Consider the following 17,298-nt stretch of genomic DNA (forward strand, 5'->3'; position numbering starts at 1 on the left):
TCGACCCTATCTGTGAAAACAGTCTGTTGTGCTCCAATCTATTTTTCTCCGCTGTTTCTCATCAAATCAATGGAAACGTGGAGGTGTCTTGTAGGTGTGGAGATGAAATGTTTATTGAAAATATAGCAGGCTGCAGTGCTATGGCGTTTAACTTATTTCAAGAAGCACTGAGTTTAAATGTGGCTATGATCAAAGAGTGGTTCTTCTGATTAGGTTCAGCCTCTCTGGTAAGAACGATTAAGACACGATAAAAACACTTTAAACCTTGTTCATTTAATGCATAAATGATGCTGTTATTGGGCTGGGGGAAAACAAAGAACACTGTACAGAAGATTGTAAATGTCCAGAATGTGGTTTATTTAGGCAACTGTCAAACACACCAAGATGAAAACAGTATCAATTACAGGATTTTTGAAAGAGCTAATCATATGCGAGTATGAAGTAATCAGCAAAACAAATGGCTGAAACATGAGTAGAGCAACAATTAAGATAGATAGAGAATAAATAGTAGCAGGAATTATGTAAAATTTGTTAAGATGCAGGTTTTTGCTCCACGAAGGTTATATCAATAAACCTATTAATACAAACCCTTGTCAGAAACTAGCTTTGCAAAATGCTGTCAGTTACACTGTTATTTTACTTTTACAATGTGGTTCTGTGGCAGGGTTTCTACACAATTTGTATGTCAAAAGTAAAAGTTCTCTACCTATTTTTTTGCCCATTAAAAGATAAACACGAATGGTCAGGATTTAAATATTTAACAACCATGTGTGTCAGTGTCTATAGATGGATTGATGGACAAACAAAGACAATGTTAGACTTGATGAAATAATGCATGGACGAATGTGCACACACATTTACAAAAAAGGACAGGGAACAGGAGAGAGAATTTGTCCATACTCTTTCAGGCCTAGAGATAATTCAAATGGCGTAACACACTTCCACACACAGACTGTAGAAACCTTATTTAAGACTCTTTGGTAAAAAAATAAAAAATAAAAAAATCTGGCAATTAGAAAACTGCTTAAAAGTAAGAAATTATTGTTTTCTCCGAGCAAGCAAAGTACCATCACACTTTGGTAACTGCCCAAGGAAGAGTACCTTCAAACTTGCTGCCCGTCCATCAATAAAGACATGTATAGGTGACCTGTCTCTGAAGAATCCAATTTACTGTTAGGACCTCCACTGATAAACCATGACTGGCAGCATTTGATCTCACTCTCAGTCAGACCCATTTCCACTTGAGTTGAACTTAATTTACATGAAAATAATATAGGGAACATATCCTGAAAAAGAAGTGTATGGAGACTGGAAAGGCATCATCTGTACTCTGCAAATCAATAAAAATTTGTTTGAAAATGATTATGTTTAAAATAAATGCCAAAAATAAACACCAATAGAACTCCTGAAATATTACAGGAAAGAGGAATGTGAAGTAACAAGCAGAAAGGATGAACATCTTTTAAAAGGAGCACTGTTTTCCGATTAAACCAGATGTTGTGGCTGTAAGTGTTGTTTGCCAGACTTGACTTCACAACAATCTTTTGTAAAACCATCCATTCAGGGTTTGTCTTAATCCTTAAATAAAACTGCAATAATCCCCAAAGTCAGTAAATGCAATTCATCATTGTCTTTAACAGATATGTAGGTGCTGGTTTGCCTGTGTGAACATATAGTTTTGGCTCATTGCACACTTTCCAGCTTGCAACCTCAGAGTACCCCTGCACCATGCAATGAAGATGGATTATCCTGTCAGCTCTGTTAGAGAGGCACTGGAAAGCATTGAGTGTGTTATGAAGCATGCACACATGTGCATATGCACACATGCTTACTCAACGTTTTACCTTAAAAATAACAAAACAAGCAGTTATTGTATTCAGAGGCATATTCTGACGCACATAGTAAATATAAATATATATTTGAATATTTTTTAGCCGCAGTGATTTGTTGTTATGTACTTAACTGTTTGCCTGTGTTTTGCTTTTATCAGCACACAGTGGTAATTTTTGTGTGTTCTGGGTATTTCTGCAGAGTCTGCCCTATTGAGAGCACAAGGTTGTTAACGACCTTGAAAGCAGCAGCATCCATCTGCCGCCCTCACTCACACTCATTCACCTTCTGCAACACAAATCAGAGGTTATATTTGAGTACACTGCGTATGTTAGTCAACATGAGTAAAGGCAACCCCATGTTTTTGTGAGCCAGGTCAATGCCAAGCCATTGTATGATTAAGATTTGCAGCTTCACTTGTGTGTAATATTAAAAGATGGTTCTGAAATAAATTCATACTGTCCAAAGAATTGCATCATTCTGTCATTTCCAAAAAGCTACCTGTTTGGTTCAATTTAATGAATGGAATGAGTGAATGAACTGCAAGAACTTAGTTAAAGCTAAAAAAAAAAAAATAATAATAATCCTTTAAAAGGAGTACAAGCCTCAAAACTAGGGACAGGCTAAAACTGTGGGAAGTATTGAGTAGCAATGAGACCAAAGCAATAACAACGTGCTCTCACCGTATTCAGCATCAGCAAAACCACCGCTGAAGGAAAACCTTCTATTGGCTGCAAGAGAAAAAATTTGATGGGGGCCTGTAGCTTAGCAACGACCAATTGCAGAAGGATGGTAACAGTGAGGACATAGAAAGCCTGCAAGTTTTTGTGTGAGAGTGTGTGTAGGGGGTGGGGGTGGGGGTGGGGGGGGGGGGCAGCAAGAAAGTGCAAGATTGGTCCGGAGATTTCACAAGTAATGAATCTGGATGGTTGCCGTCAGAGGGGGTGAGCATGAGAGTGTTCCAATGAACGCAATAGGAGGAAGAGACACTTCACTGGTGTTGTAATAATTATGAAGAAGTTGTTTTTCCACAGATACTAACTGCATCAAGCCTTTCTTACCAAGAAAGCTAATAAAGCACAATTTTATCATATGAAGTTAAGGTTTATCTAATTTTAACCTTTCTCATCAGTTGGCAAACTCCCCCTTCTCACCCAAAAGCACATCAGAACTCTCCCGCGACTACTTCCACACATGGCTGAAAAGCTTGTTTGCTTTCACATCGCGCCAATACTCACCTCTGTGGGAATTGTGCAGCTGCCTGTTTACATCCTCATGGAGAAGCAATACATTAGAGAAATTATTGAAAAAAACAAGGTGAATAAGATTAATTAGGCGCTTTAAAATAAAAATGGAGTATGAGATTCCAACAATTTCTGTACCACTGTGAAAATACAAAAATAAATAATTGACTATGATTTATTACATGAAAGGTAGTATGTCTAAGAATAGGAAACTAACCCTTTACAGTGAAGCTTAAATGAAGTTGTAGGACTTTAAGATTTCGGCTATTACAAACACGACCGAGCAATGTCCAATAATGTGACACGCAATGATAATAGCCTAAGCTACTATCTTAGGGTAACTAAGGATTATTGGGTAATAGGGTGCTTGATGCCTTTGTTGGCGGTGTCACTTCCTTGTTGCATTTTGCATTAGACATTGTAGCCCCCTTGAAAAAGAAGATGATAATTCACCTGAAACTGGCTCCCTGGTTTAATTTAGAAATGTGTTATTTCTAGCACATTAGGAAAATGGAGAAAATGGCACTCTACACATCTAGATAAATCCTATCTAATCTGGAAAAACAGTTTAGTTTAATATAAAAACACACTTTGCAGAGTTAGAGCAGCACATTGTTCAACATTAATAGAGGGGAATAAAACTAATCCTAGGTTTCTCTTTAATACATTTACCAAACTTACCCAGAGTCAAAGCTCTGTTGATCCATCAATTCCTTAGGTCTCAGCAGTAATGACTTTATGGGATTCTTCATTAATAAAATTTATTCTATTAAAAACAAAATGATTGGCATTCTCCCAAACATGACTACCTCATCCTCATTAAATGAAGCAGAGTTGGAGGAATTGTTAAAACCTGATTGGTGTTTGAACTGTTTAGACGCAGTAGAGCTTTGTTATGTAAAATGTTAGCTTCATCAAAATATTCAACTCGTATGGTAGACCCAATCCCAACCAAGTTATTTAAGGAAATTTTCCCTTTGGTTAATGCCCCAAATTTAGATATGATTAATCTATCCTTAGTAAATGGATATGTACCACAGTCTTTTAAAGTAACAAAACCATCTCTTGATCAAGATGAGTTAGTAAATTACAGCCCTATCATCTTTTCCTATCTAACATTCTTGAGAAAGTAGTGGCTTATCAACTATGTGAACATTTACAAAGTAATGACCTATTTGAAGAGTTCAACAAATCCAAGTTTTTTTCTACTTAAGCAAAAATGCTTAAGTAGAACCAACAGATGCCAGTGAATGTGGTGTTACAGTTGGCTTACTTTTGTCATGCTTGATTCAGCTTGGGACGTAGCAGGGGAGCTGTAGTTATCATGAAATAAAGGTTTATGAAAGAACAAGGGTGACGTAGTGGTACAAAACATAGCAAATACATTAGCAGCACAATAAAACATAGCTAATAAACTGGGATAAAGGACAAAAATGCCCCCTTAAACTGGCCTGCATGATCTGAAAGTCAAAGGGAATCTGTACTATTTTCACAGAACTATAATCTGAAAAAAGGTAATGTGAGGTTCTGTGAAATCAGGGAAAACATAACAAATGAGAAGCATCAATCAATGTCATTTTGTCATTTCTAATTAGAACTGGATGGTGTTATCACTCAATGAAAATTCTATTTACAAAGTCGTCGTCAGTTTTAGGCTCTGTGTATTTCTAATATAGTCAGTTTTTCCCTTGAGCTGGAAAGAGCAAGGTTGAAAAGTGGCTCAAATGTTCATCCACATAGGTCCACAGGTGCTAATACACAGTAGCTGCCCTGGCCAAGTGGTATCTCCGATCTTGGAAGCCTACACTGCTGTGATCTGAAATACTCTTGTAACACACAAACAGGCACAGATGTGACGTTTCGGAGATCTGAGTAAGAGGACATGTATAAAAAGCTCTTTCGATGAATCTTTGATCCTATTTATTTCTCTTTCTTGCTCCATCATACTCTGTTCCCTGGCCTTTTTTCATTGTGAAGCTTGTTCCCCTTTTGTCGTCATGCTCTGTGCCACACCGCCCACCCATTTGTGTCCTTCTGCTGTATCTTATAATGCCCTGTCTTCCTCCTGTTTTTATATTGGACAATGAGGTGATTGTGGCAGCTAGTACACTGCATCACTACTTTCTTGTGCTGTGGGATCTTATGACACTCTGATACACTGTACACCTAACCACAGATATACTTAAAAACACAAGTTGATACACACTCTGCTTGTATATTTTAGTTAAAAACTGTTTAAAATTGCAAACTATTAACAGTGCTAGATGGAACTATTTTTATATTTGTTGATTATTTAATACATCTAACATGTTAGAAGACTGAGCTTGACATTTTCGCTGATGCTAAATGTGTAACAGCTGAAGCCTGTAATACAACAAAATATGCACTTAAAATGCTACATATTGTCATGGCTCTTCATTTGCAAATTTATTTGCTTACTTAATTTTGTTGTCTTTCTTAGTCTTTATGGTCATTGGTCCCAGTATTCCAACCCTGTCTATTTTCTGTGTATAGGCACATATCCAAATCCAGCACCTAGGGAAGCAGGCTTCTTCTGGAAATATTTGTAAAAGAATGGATCCCTCCCAAAAAAAAAAATATTCCAGAGTAGTAAGGATCTCACCTGTCAACCACAAATGCTCTGGTGGAGGATATATGAATTAGAGCCAACCATATACAAACGGAATTATACAGTAATTTGCTACAACGCCATATCTACACTGTGTGATCACATTCTGCTTAAAACCTGTATCAGAAGATGACATTACCTGTTTCACTAGTGAATATCCTCAAAGTGGGCTAGGCTTAAGTGATGTCATCAAATGAGCATATGAATGTAGCCAATGCTGGGATGAGATGACACACAGAACGTTTGGTACTATTACGAGCATGTGCCTTGAAGTTATTACAGTTTTGTATAATAAAGTAGAACTCAGACTTTGAGACTTGGCCACAACCACATCCTGTCATTTAGCATAAAACGTTTGATTCCCAATGCCTTAAGACTTCACTAAGTGATTTTGAAGTATGTGAGGGAAAAGTTGTAGGATGAGTTCGATGAGATACTTGTGTGAGAGACAAGATGGCGGCTTTCATACAAAATCGACAACTTTCTGTGGGGATTGAACCATGGCTCCATAAGACTTTTTTGTAAGTTTCCAGAAGTTACTTAAGCGTACCAAATATCATTAAACTTCAGATAAAATGTGGCTTGGGGTTGATTAATTTAGTGTTTTACGCCCAACAGATATTTGACTAAATCTCCTTTGGTGGCTTGGCTAAGATCGATCATGCTAAATTTCATGCAGATGAAGTGAATAATGTAGAAATTAGAGCCAAACTTATGGTCATAGAATGACATCAGACTTTGACTCGCTGTTATGGTTACACCTTCCATCAAAAAGTTTCTGTCTGCATCCAAAAACGTCTTTTAGGTAAGGACTATTCAGCCAAAGTGGAGGTGTGTTAGCAGTCGCCATGATGAGCGATGTCTGAATAGTGCAGTCGATAAGGAAGGAGGTAGGAAAAGGAGCTGGTATGCTTCCTCTCACAGTACCTTTAGCATAGAAACCTTTTGATGTCCCTTACCGATGCTAAGGAGCTCCCACAATCTTTTGCGGTACATGACATGTAAGCACAGTCAACCTCTTGGAAATTAACAAAAATGTCCACAGAGAAGAGAACACGCACTTTGTAGTTCATTTTCGGAAAGATTTAGACCCAGATTTGACTAGAATCATCCATGTGCTTTTCCTCTGTGTAATGATGTATGAGTTAAAGGCTGTTCGAAATCAGCAAAGCAGTCCAAAGCTCCTTTCCTATCCACAATAGAGTTCTTACTGTTGACCTCATGAAAGATCAAGGAACAGGAGCTAGGAACAGGAACTAGGAGCCATAATTTGATGTGTTTAAAAACAAGTGAGGCCAATTTGTTAATCTTGCTTTTGACTGTCAACTGGATAAGGGAAAAGGTCAGAGAAAGACCATTCCAGGCAAAAAAAAGTGACTTTCTGTTCTCAGGGGATGTGACTTTGATGATGTCTGCACCATTAGGATAGGATCTTTGGTCACCCGAGAAGGATGAATCATACCAAGGTTGGTATAATTCAGACTTTCTATATGAAAGTTAGAATGTTTTAAATTTTTTTGGTGAGAAGGCAAAGGTGGAGGCCTGGCAAGGACCACTAGACATGCTTAGAAACTCACCATATTGTTAATGTTTTGTTCCCCATGCCTTAAGAGCATGGTGACCACATTTGAAGACCATAGTTCAAAACTTCAGAGTTAGGTATAGTTTGACATGTATGAAATATCAAAAACTGCCAAAAACTGCCCTTTGACCTGAAATGACCAACTACCTGTTGACTTTAAGATATGACAATTTTTGTTTGTTTGAGGAGTTCTACCTGTGTACCAAATTTCTTATCTATGATATACCTGTTTCAAATTAGGAGTGCTGTTTGGCCCTGGCCATTTTCAATTCCCTTAGAACATGCATATCGGGGGCAAATTTTGTGCAGTTTGATGAGTTTTTGTGCATGTTAAGGCCTTTAAAAAGCCAATTCTTTTGGCAGGAAAGAAAGAATAAACTTTGTGTTGCTTAGCTGTTCCTCTTGTCTCCTATCATGCCTTAATGTCTAAATATTTGTGGCCATTACTACCCACAGTTTATTAATTATTTTTTAGGAAGGTACGTAAAACATTATGCTATGGACCTATATAATATAATGACAGCATTGTAAAAAGTGATACATAAACACTATAACCACTATAAACAACACTGTGTTGCAATCTGCTAAGACATTAAAAAGAATTGTGATCATCTGTTTGATAAGCTGGAACAAACACAGCCCAAGCTGACCTTGGTAAGACCCAGTTGTAATATGTTTCCATCAATATTTTATCCAGACCAGAAAAAAACTGGTGAATGAAGACAACTACATCCATTTATGCTTTCACCTCTGTATCTGTGACTATCTTATTTTAACCATCCATTAGCAGGCTGTCCTCACAGTGATCAACAACTAAAGACACTGAAATCTAGCAATTATTTTTTTTCAGTCTAGTTTTCGTCAGTCAATTTCTGTACCTCTCAAACACCAATGAATGTGGCTAATGGAGTTTTATGTCCATTTTCTATACATTGGATTTCTCAGTTTGCTTTTTGTTTGTAATTTCTCATTCATTGCTTTTCTTCATTTGTATTCTTGCCTGCTTTGATTACTTTATGCATTTACCCAACTTACTATCGTATCATCTCTTTTTGTTGCTTTACCTCCCCTTTTCAGCTTCTGGTTAACATTTTTTTACAGGTTTTTCTTTGACAGATGTGTCTCATTTTCACAAAGCAGTAGCACACAGTTCCCATTTTGTGATTATAGTGATTTGGGAATAATCATTTGCAGAAAAAAAGGAAAAAGAGATGAGCAAAAGGGGAATGAGAGGACAAGACATGGGCAGAGGAGATGAAATACAGGAAAAGAGAGGACAAGAGAAACAGGAAAAAAATAAATGAAATGACCTATGAGCATCGGAAGACAAGAAGAAGATGATAAAATGGAAAGTGAAAAGGGAAGTGTGTTCTATTTAGTAGTCATAACCAAACAGCATTTTCCATGTTGATGCTTGGTGTGCAGATATCACTTAGCAATGTCACACACGCATGACATTTTTCTTCCTTACTGATAGTCACATATGTTTAGGATTCTGCTTTCAACTGATCCCTGCCAGTATACAAACACACAGAGAGCTGGATGATAGTATTATTATTGTGTGATCTTCATACGGTAAACAATGGTTTTATTACTGATAAGAGGAAATTTGAGTATTATGGTTTTTAGAGGTAGCTTAATAATTGTACAGCTGCCATGTTTCTCAGCTTCAAACACATATTGAGAATCTTTATACACATTGAAGAACCTACGGTTGGAAATCCAATAAATTATTTAACTATGCCTATGGCAACTTTGACAGTGTTGAATAATTATACATTTGGGTATTTACAAGGACAAAAAGCTTTTCCATGGAATCTAAGTGTAGTGATGCAGCTGGATAAAAAAACAACATTTTCTTTCCTGAAGGGTAGTATAGTCACACCCATATTTTGGTGGAATTCTGTTTCTTATTTTACATTTTTCATTTTTCAAATGTTGTCTTTTAAATAGTATCACCCAGATTGATTTTTTTATACACTATACTGTCACCTGCTTTGACTCATATATGAACTTCAGTAACAACCCATTCTTAATGCATAGTGTTCAATATGATGTTGGCCCACCCTTTGCAGCTATATTAGCTTCAACTCTTCCGGGAAGGATTTCTACAAAAGTGTTTTAATGGGAATTTTCAACCATTCTTCCAGAAGCAATTTGCAAAGTCCTGAAGTAATATTGGACAAGAAGGCCTGGCTCTCTCCGCTCTTAATTATCTCAAAGCTTTTCTATCGGGTTGAGGTCAGGATTCCATCTTGGAATCCATCTTGGCCCGCTTCTCAACTGAACGGGCCAAAACCAAAAGCGGTTTGGGCCAATCACATTGCAGTATTACGGTTTAAGATGGGGCATACAGTTATAATGAAAACAAAAGTAGCAAAGTCCACAGCCAAACAAAAATAAACATGGCAGCACAGGAGGACATGCATATAGCTGCTGCAATCACATCTGTTTTGTCAGAATATGTGATTTCTTCTTTCAAAGAAGAACAGAAAGAAAATCATTGACCAGCGTAAACCTGTGGCACCTGCTGCTTACATTTTCATATGATACTGTGATTGGCTAAAATCACACTAGGTGTCGCATTGCCCAATCAGCTTGGAAAGTTCTGCTGAATGTGCATCCTTTCGCCAAATGGATTTGATGTCAATCTATCAAAGTTGAGCCCCCTCCAAACTATTCCCACTACATTGTGAGCATGACAGTTCCTTTGACTGCATCTAAGAGGCCAAGCTCAGCTCCTGAAAAACAACTGCACATAAGAATCCTCTCCTGTTTTTTTAACAGGGAAGGGTTGGTAGTCCAAAAGCAAATTTCTTTAGTAGGTCAACTACAATATATTGGTCCAACATGAATTAAGCTACCGAATTTTCATATTTTCATACAGTACCATGTTTTGGTACCTAAACACATCATTGTGACACTTGAGCGGCTAATTTGAAGAGTGGGCAATGGAAGAGTGGAAGAGTAGGCAAGTTTCCATGCTAAACATGAACATAGCATTGCACGCACAAGAGCGTGATGATGTCAATAGCCGTTGATCAAGTCAACAAAGCAAGCATGGCTGATAGAAAACACTTGATAGCATTGGGTCCGCTTTCCAAAATGTGATGCAGATTATGCTTGCTGCAATATTTGTGATGCAAAGTGCAAGGCAAGCAGCAAGAATACTTCTAATCTCAGGAAGTAACTGGTCACCGATGCCAATCTAGTGACTTTGGTGCAATATTTAGCAATTTTTCAGAGCCATGTCGCAACCTTTTTTCAAATAAGTGACTAGTTATAAATCTAGAAACTTTTTTCTGTGTAATTAGTAACTTCCTATGAAAGCACCAATTGTTCTGCGGTCAATCTCTTGAGGCATAAGCAATTGCTGCTGTGAGCCCCTTCAGACTTCTCCAAACACAGTTGCAGCTGCTTCGTCCTCAAACCCCTGCCTGCAGTCAGAGCAAAGAGAGCAGAGAGGGGATCCACTCCATTCCCACATTGCAAATGTAGTTCACCCTGGATTACAAAGTGTGATAAAATATAATGTAGAGGGTTTTTTTCTCTGAAACTGTTGTAAATAAAAATAATTCCCTGAATTTGATTCACACACAGCTCCAGTCGCTTATTCACCTCGTTCACTGTGGGCCTCTGAACGAGGTGAGGTGTCAAGCAACATAATAAAATTCATAAATTATTTCATTAGGTTTATTTGTAGATCCACACAAGTTTATATATTGAGAAATAAATATGTTATATTGAAAAATTTTGAGTTTTTATTATTAAACTAATTAACATTTATTACCACATAAAAACACACAAAAGTACTGAAAATATGTACCGTTGAGTACCAGTATCAATTCCCAGGTACAGCATATCGGTAACATATCAGTTCACAGGTGAATATTACCCCTCCCTAAACAGGCATTGCTTAAAGTTTTGTTTTTCAAAATTTACTCACTTGACACATACAGCCATAGCTTTCGATTCACAGATCTTGCTCCCGCTGATGATGTTTTTATGTTAAGCAGTTTGGTATGCTGTTAGCATGTTTACTATCGGTTTTGATAGCATTTGCTGATAATTACCATGTGAGTAACACGTGACTAACTACTCAGTGTTTGTGGAAGAGCTAAGGTTATGAAGCTGGTGAAAATGTTTTTCAGCAAGTGTTCTCTTACACGATTAACTAAAAGCACATTGCAACACCTAGCAACAATTGCAACACATAGCAACAAAGACATGAAGCTGCAGGCTCTAATACATTCTCTCTCTCAATATGGACAACAGATTAGTGGTAAAAGAACTTATGATTTTAGAAAAAACAGGAATCTTAGTTAAGCAAAATATTGTGTTTAGGTAAGTTTTGCAAGAAGACTTAAGCCTTGTAAAAAAAACAATTTGGGACTACCATAAAATCACAGACAGGAGGCTACACCAACAACCTATCTCTGCTTGAATTTAGGCAGTGGCTCATTTACCAATGAGTAATAATCTGCATTGTAACATCTCTAGTATCCCACCTGCACCACAGAGCTACAACAAGTCATGTTAAAATTCCAGACAAACATTTCCAGAGTTTTCAAGCTACTTCAGCCAATTCTAAATGCAAACACTTATTATTGATGTATAGCAGATGTTTCGACTGTGAATAATTTAAATACGGGATATAAAAACTAGAGATGCAAAGGGAAAGACTGAATTAACAAGTGAACAAATGATTGATTAATGAATTCACAAACAAACACTGGATAGATGTATTTTAATGCTGTGTCTTCTCTCAGTTACCGTCTGGAGTAACATGATGATAATGTTTCAGGCCTTGTATGCTCACAGCGTGTATGCAATTAATATCTGGTTTGCTGAAACAACACTTATCTCTATAATCACATTTCACGGGAGTTGTTTGGGTGTGGAATTTCACCTGAGCAATGAACTGCATTTCAGCCGTCACACCTTTAGATGAAATGCATTTATTTCAGCTCCAGTTTCACGTTTATTGTCATAAACCCAGTCAAGGAACATGTATAATGAAATTCTTCTTTTGCTCTACACTCTAAATGCCAGTAAACAAGGAGGGAAATAGAAATGAAGAAATGTAGCAAAAAGAACTGATGGAAAATCAGATTGCATGTCAGCAGTATAGAAATATACTAAGACACAAAGATTATTGTGCAAATGTGCCAAATGAGCTGCGTGCAATGAGCTCTGGGAAATCAATTAAAATAAGACATCATTAAACCAGTGTGTGTCTGCACATGTCTTTTAGTGATAACATACACCTGCCTTAATGTAAACTATAATGTTTATAATAAATAAGACATGTCCACCATCTCATTTGTTTGATGAGCATTATCAGTGGCACACCCACACCCACGCTATACTTACAAGTAAATAGACAAGCATATTAAACTATTCTCAGGCTTACTAGAGAAAAATGATCTGTACCAACGTTGTCCTCTTGAGGGTATTTGGGGGAGCCGAATCACATCCTCATAACCAAGGAGCAAGAAGAAGGACATGACCTTCACAGTGCATCAGAGTGCAAATTCATTCTTAGTTCCAGTTTATAACAGCCTTGCATGTTCATGGAAGGCTGGAGGAAACCAGACTAAAAATACTGTAAAAAATTAGTATATTTGCTTTTCTTTCATATGGTTGTGAACTTTAGATTCAACATGAACTTTATACATTTAGTTCATATTGTATTATCAAAATCTTATTATGTAAACGTTTTTTGGTGATATTTTTGGTAAATTTCAAATTAATAACTTCTTTCAATATGCCGCAAGTACAGTAGTTATGTGTAACTACTCAATATGGATTCAGATCACAAAGATCTACAGCAATGGCAGTCATTGAATTGATAGAGGAAGTCACCAGCGCCTTAGATAATAAGAAATCTGCAATCGGTGTATTTATTGATCTCAAAAAAGCTTTTGACACAATAAATCATGAAATACTAATTAATAAATTGGAGCGCTATGGCATCCGGGGAGTAGCCCTGCACTGGATGAAAAGTTATCTAAGTAACAGGCAACAATTTGTGCAAATGGGTGACTGCCAGTCATCGTGCTCGGACATTGTTTGTGGTGTCCCCCAGGGGTCAGTATTGGGGCCAAACTTGTTTATTCTATATATAAATGACATCTGCAAAGTTTCAAAAATACTTAAGTTTGTTTTGTTTGCAGATGATACTAATATTTTTTGTACAAGTGATAATTTGGATCAGCTTGTAGTTTATATCAACTTAGAGTTACGTCACCTTAAGGTATGGTTTGATATTAACAAATTATCATTAAATTTGGCTAAAACCAAGTTTATATTGTTTGGAAACTGAAAAAGCAAAACAAATGTACATATCCTAATAGACAATAAGACAGTAGAGAGAGTTAAGGAAATTAAGTTTTTGGGAGTAATGATAGACGATAGGATTTGCTGGAAACCTCATATAAAATACATTCAAACTAAAATATCTAGAAGTATTACTGTTCTCAGCAAAGCAAAACATTTTCTAAATTATGCTGCTCTTTATATTCTGTATTGCTCACTTATCTTACCTTACTTGAGTTACTGTGTGGACATATGGGGTAACACCTATAAAACCTCACTGCGGCCATTATGCACGTTACAAAAAAGGGCCATCAGAATGATTCACAAGGCAGGATTCCATGACCATACTGACATACTATTTTTATAGTCCTGCCTCCTCAAACTCCCCGATCTGGTAGAATTTCAAACAGCTCAGCTGATGTACAAAGCTAGAAATAAACAACTACCGGACAATATTCAAAAGCTGTTCACTGATAGAGAGGGGGGATATGACTTCAGGGAAAATCTTAACTTCAGAATCTTGAGGGTTCGAACCACCATGAAGAGAAAGTGCCTTTCAGTCTGTGGTGTAAAGGTCTGGAATAAACTCCAGAAAGAGCTGAAGCAATGTCCATCCATGAGCCTGTTTAAAAAAAGGCTTAAACTGATGTTTTTCAACAGGTATTGTAATGAGGAGAGATGAATTATATATCTGAGCACTGTGTATGTGTGTGTATGTTGATATGCACGTGTGCATTTATGTGTATGTATGTATATGCATATATTCATATGTGTATATGCATATATTCATATATGTATATGTGTATAAATATAATTGTTTATAATTTTTGTGAATTTTGGATCAATACATTGTTGGTTAATAGGAAGGTACTTTAAGTGAAATTAGAGGGAGCAGGGGAATAAAAAATAAGTTTTACTTCTTCATACCCCTTTTCAGACAACTTTCTTTAATCACTAATCAATGTCAGAAATCAGGGTAAATATACCTGATATATTTTATTTAGAGGAAAATTTTGTTTATCTCATCTCTCATTATGTTCAAATGATTGAATTGAACTGAAACAGAAAATTTAATTTAATGTTTATCAGTTACTTTTTTATGTAGTCCTTGGTTGAAGAATTTCTTAAATTGATTATTTTCTATTATTATGTGGTAATTTCTGAAATTGATTTATTTAATATTTGTTAAATGTGTGTTACATTTGTTAATTGTCTGAAATAAAATTCATTCAATCATAATTAAGAGGTTTGGCATTCAGCTAATTAGGTGAAGTGTTGTCCCACATAGGTCTATAGAGTTTTAGTGAAATGTGTAAATTACTGCTTGTTGGCATTTCCACAAGCTCTCTTCACTTATCACATATAAAGTGATCTTATAATTTTACTATACTATTACTCTAATCAGCAAAATAGTAACTGTGATCCAGAACAAGGATATTTTTTCTTCTTCTTGGGTCAAATATACATACCAATATATAAAGTATTTTGTATGATTAAGCCCTTTTTTACTGACTCTTGCAAACTGCTCATCACATATAATTCCTTTGACTTCTGGCAGAAACAAAACCATATTTAGATAAAGCAGGAAGGGCTTCAAGCAAGACGAAAACAAGATGGTGGTACAAATTGTTCTGCCACTAAAATGAAGTAATTTTTCTATTTCCAAAATGGGGTGAGAGCCTGTGCTGAGTCCATAATAGAGTCACTGCAGTAAGTGTCTGGAGCAGAATTACAATAATGCCTTCTGTCTTGACACCAGCTCAAAATACAACACAGCCGTCCATCCATCCATCCATCTATCTATCCACTTATCTATCTATCCATCTGTCTGTCCACATTATGGCTTCAGCTAAAGATTCAAACTGGCTTCATAGCTACACGATGGTTGCAGCCCAATGATGGCATACTGTTAACACTTCCAACAGACAGGTCAATTAGTGCAGCTCAGAGTGCAAAGTGAGCTTATTTAGGACAATTAAAGTTCTATAATTATCTTAATCACTTTTCTTATCAGAACGGATTAATCTTTCTGATGCTGCTTTCTTCTCCTTTTTGCAGCAGCTCTGAAGAATTATAAAGGTCTCAATTTTCCCCGACTTAGTGTCATAGCCGCTGGCCAGTGCTTCGTGTATATAATTAACCTGGGATAATGTGTTTATGCAGTTTGCCCTGCATAGTTACTAGAAAGGAACATTTTCTGGATTCTAAGCCATGCCTTGTTAATCCTAGGTGAGATGCCCTGAGGCATCTCACCCAGGATTGTTGTTTCCTTATTTAAATGCAGTTAAATTTTCACTTGGTTCGTTTGTGGCTTTAAAGTGAGCTCTGTGCCATCATGTCTCATTTTATTTGTACAACCCTCCAGGAGAATGCTCCAGGTTGCGCACTGCACTGCTAATTTTGTTAGATACAAGTAAGCAAGCCTGTACTTGTGTCTATACAGCCCCAAGTTTGCTAGCCCAGTTTGAGCAGATTCTGTAAAAAGCTGCACACAACTACTACACATAATAAAGCAAGTTATTGATCTAGCTGCACAGTCACAGTAATGACAGGTTGCTTTTTGTGGTTCTGTGCAGCTATGTATTGTGGTGCCAGTTTTATATTTTAGGGACACCATTTTAATGATAATACATACTGGTAAAAAAAAATTTTAATGTCCATTTCGTGATAACACAATGACACAGATTTGTGGTTGAACTAATATCAGCATTAACTTGGATTGCTGGAGGTAACCACTATTTTGTACGCTATCAGAGTTAAATGTTTCTTCCTTTTTCCCCAAGCTGCATTTGTCAAAGCATAGGGTCAAGAACTCCAGACACCACACTCCTAGTGAGCTGATTTCATGTTGTGTACTTAATTTTAGATACTGCACCAATTTTCTTTGTAATTTACGAAGTGAAATTTATCCAGCCACCTTTGTTCTGGTGTCCCTAATTACAATCCAGTGCCACTACTAACAATGCTATGGTAGGTTTGCAGTTGTCCTGTAGTATTTTCATTTTCAGTGTTATGCCTAGTATGCTTTGACTACTGATTTATAACTTAAACATGCTATAAAATGTGTCCTTTTGTTTTTTGCTTCCCGGTTCTTTGATAAATGTGTCAGCTTATCACATTAGACAACATACTAAATACATAGAACCAGCAGTCACAAAATCAAGTATAAGAAAATTAGTATGACAGCCAGTGATGGGAAGTCAGGCTCTTTTCCAAGGTTTGACTCTTTTGGCTTTGGTTTTCAAATAGCTCATCATGTGCAGTCTGTTATTTTAGCCTAAGTCATCTTTTGTAAAAGGCACATTTTTATGCCTTTTTTAATACATAAATAAACACTTGCATTTTTTTAAAAAAGGTTAAATCTAATAAGTGTCTGTGGACATTTATTAGTGACCCTGTCCTAATGGATAATTTCCATATAGGTCACTATATTCCAGAGGTAATTGCAGGAATGTAAATAATGTTGATGTTTTAATGGAAGTTTAATTTTTAACATTTATTAGTGAAAGAGAGAATTTTACATGTGAGTGTATCTATTTAATTACAATGTAATATTATATACTCAAATTTGGGAAAGGGGGCAATTAAACAGTTGATTAGCAATAAGCCTTTTTGAATCTGAAGATGTAATGTGAATGTACTGTAACAACAGAGCTACAATTTTCAACAGTCAGATTTGCAGCAGAACTATTAAA

At 36.5% G+C, this 17,298-nt stretch overlaps 1 protein-coding gene across 1 annotated transcript in view; it reads right to left on the reverse strand.

Moving 5' to 3' along the window:
• zgc:172282 (leucine-rich repeat and fibronectin type III domain-containing protein 1-like protein) overlaps window positions 1-17,298 on the reverse strand; it is a 285,696-nt gene that overhangs the window by 138,279 nt on the left and 130,119 nt on the right. The gene's annotated exons all lie outside the window — the stretch shown is intronic.

Source organism: Fundulus heteroclitus, chromosome 18 (assembly GCF_011125445.2).
Source record: "Fundulus heteroclitus isolate FHET01 chromosome 18, MU-UCD_Fhet_4.1, whole genome shotgun sequence".
Lineage (NCBI taxonomy): Eukaryota > Metazoa > Chordata > Actinopteri > Cyprinodontiformes > Fundulidae > Fundulus > Fundulus heteroclitus.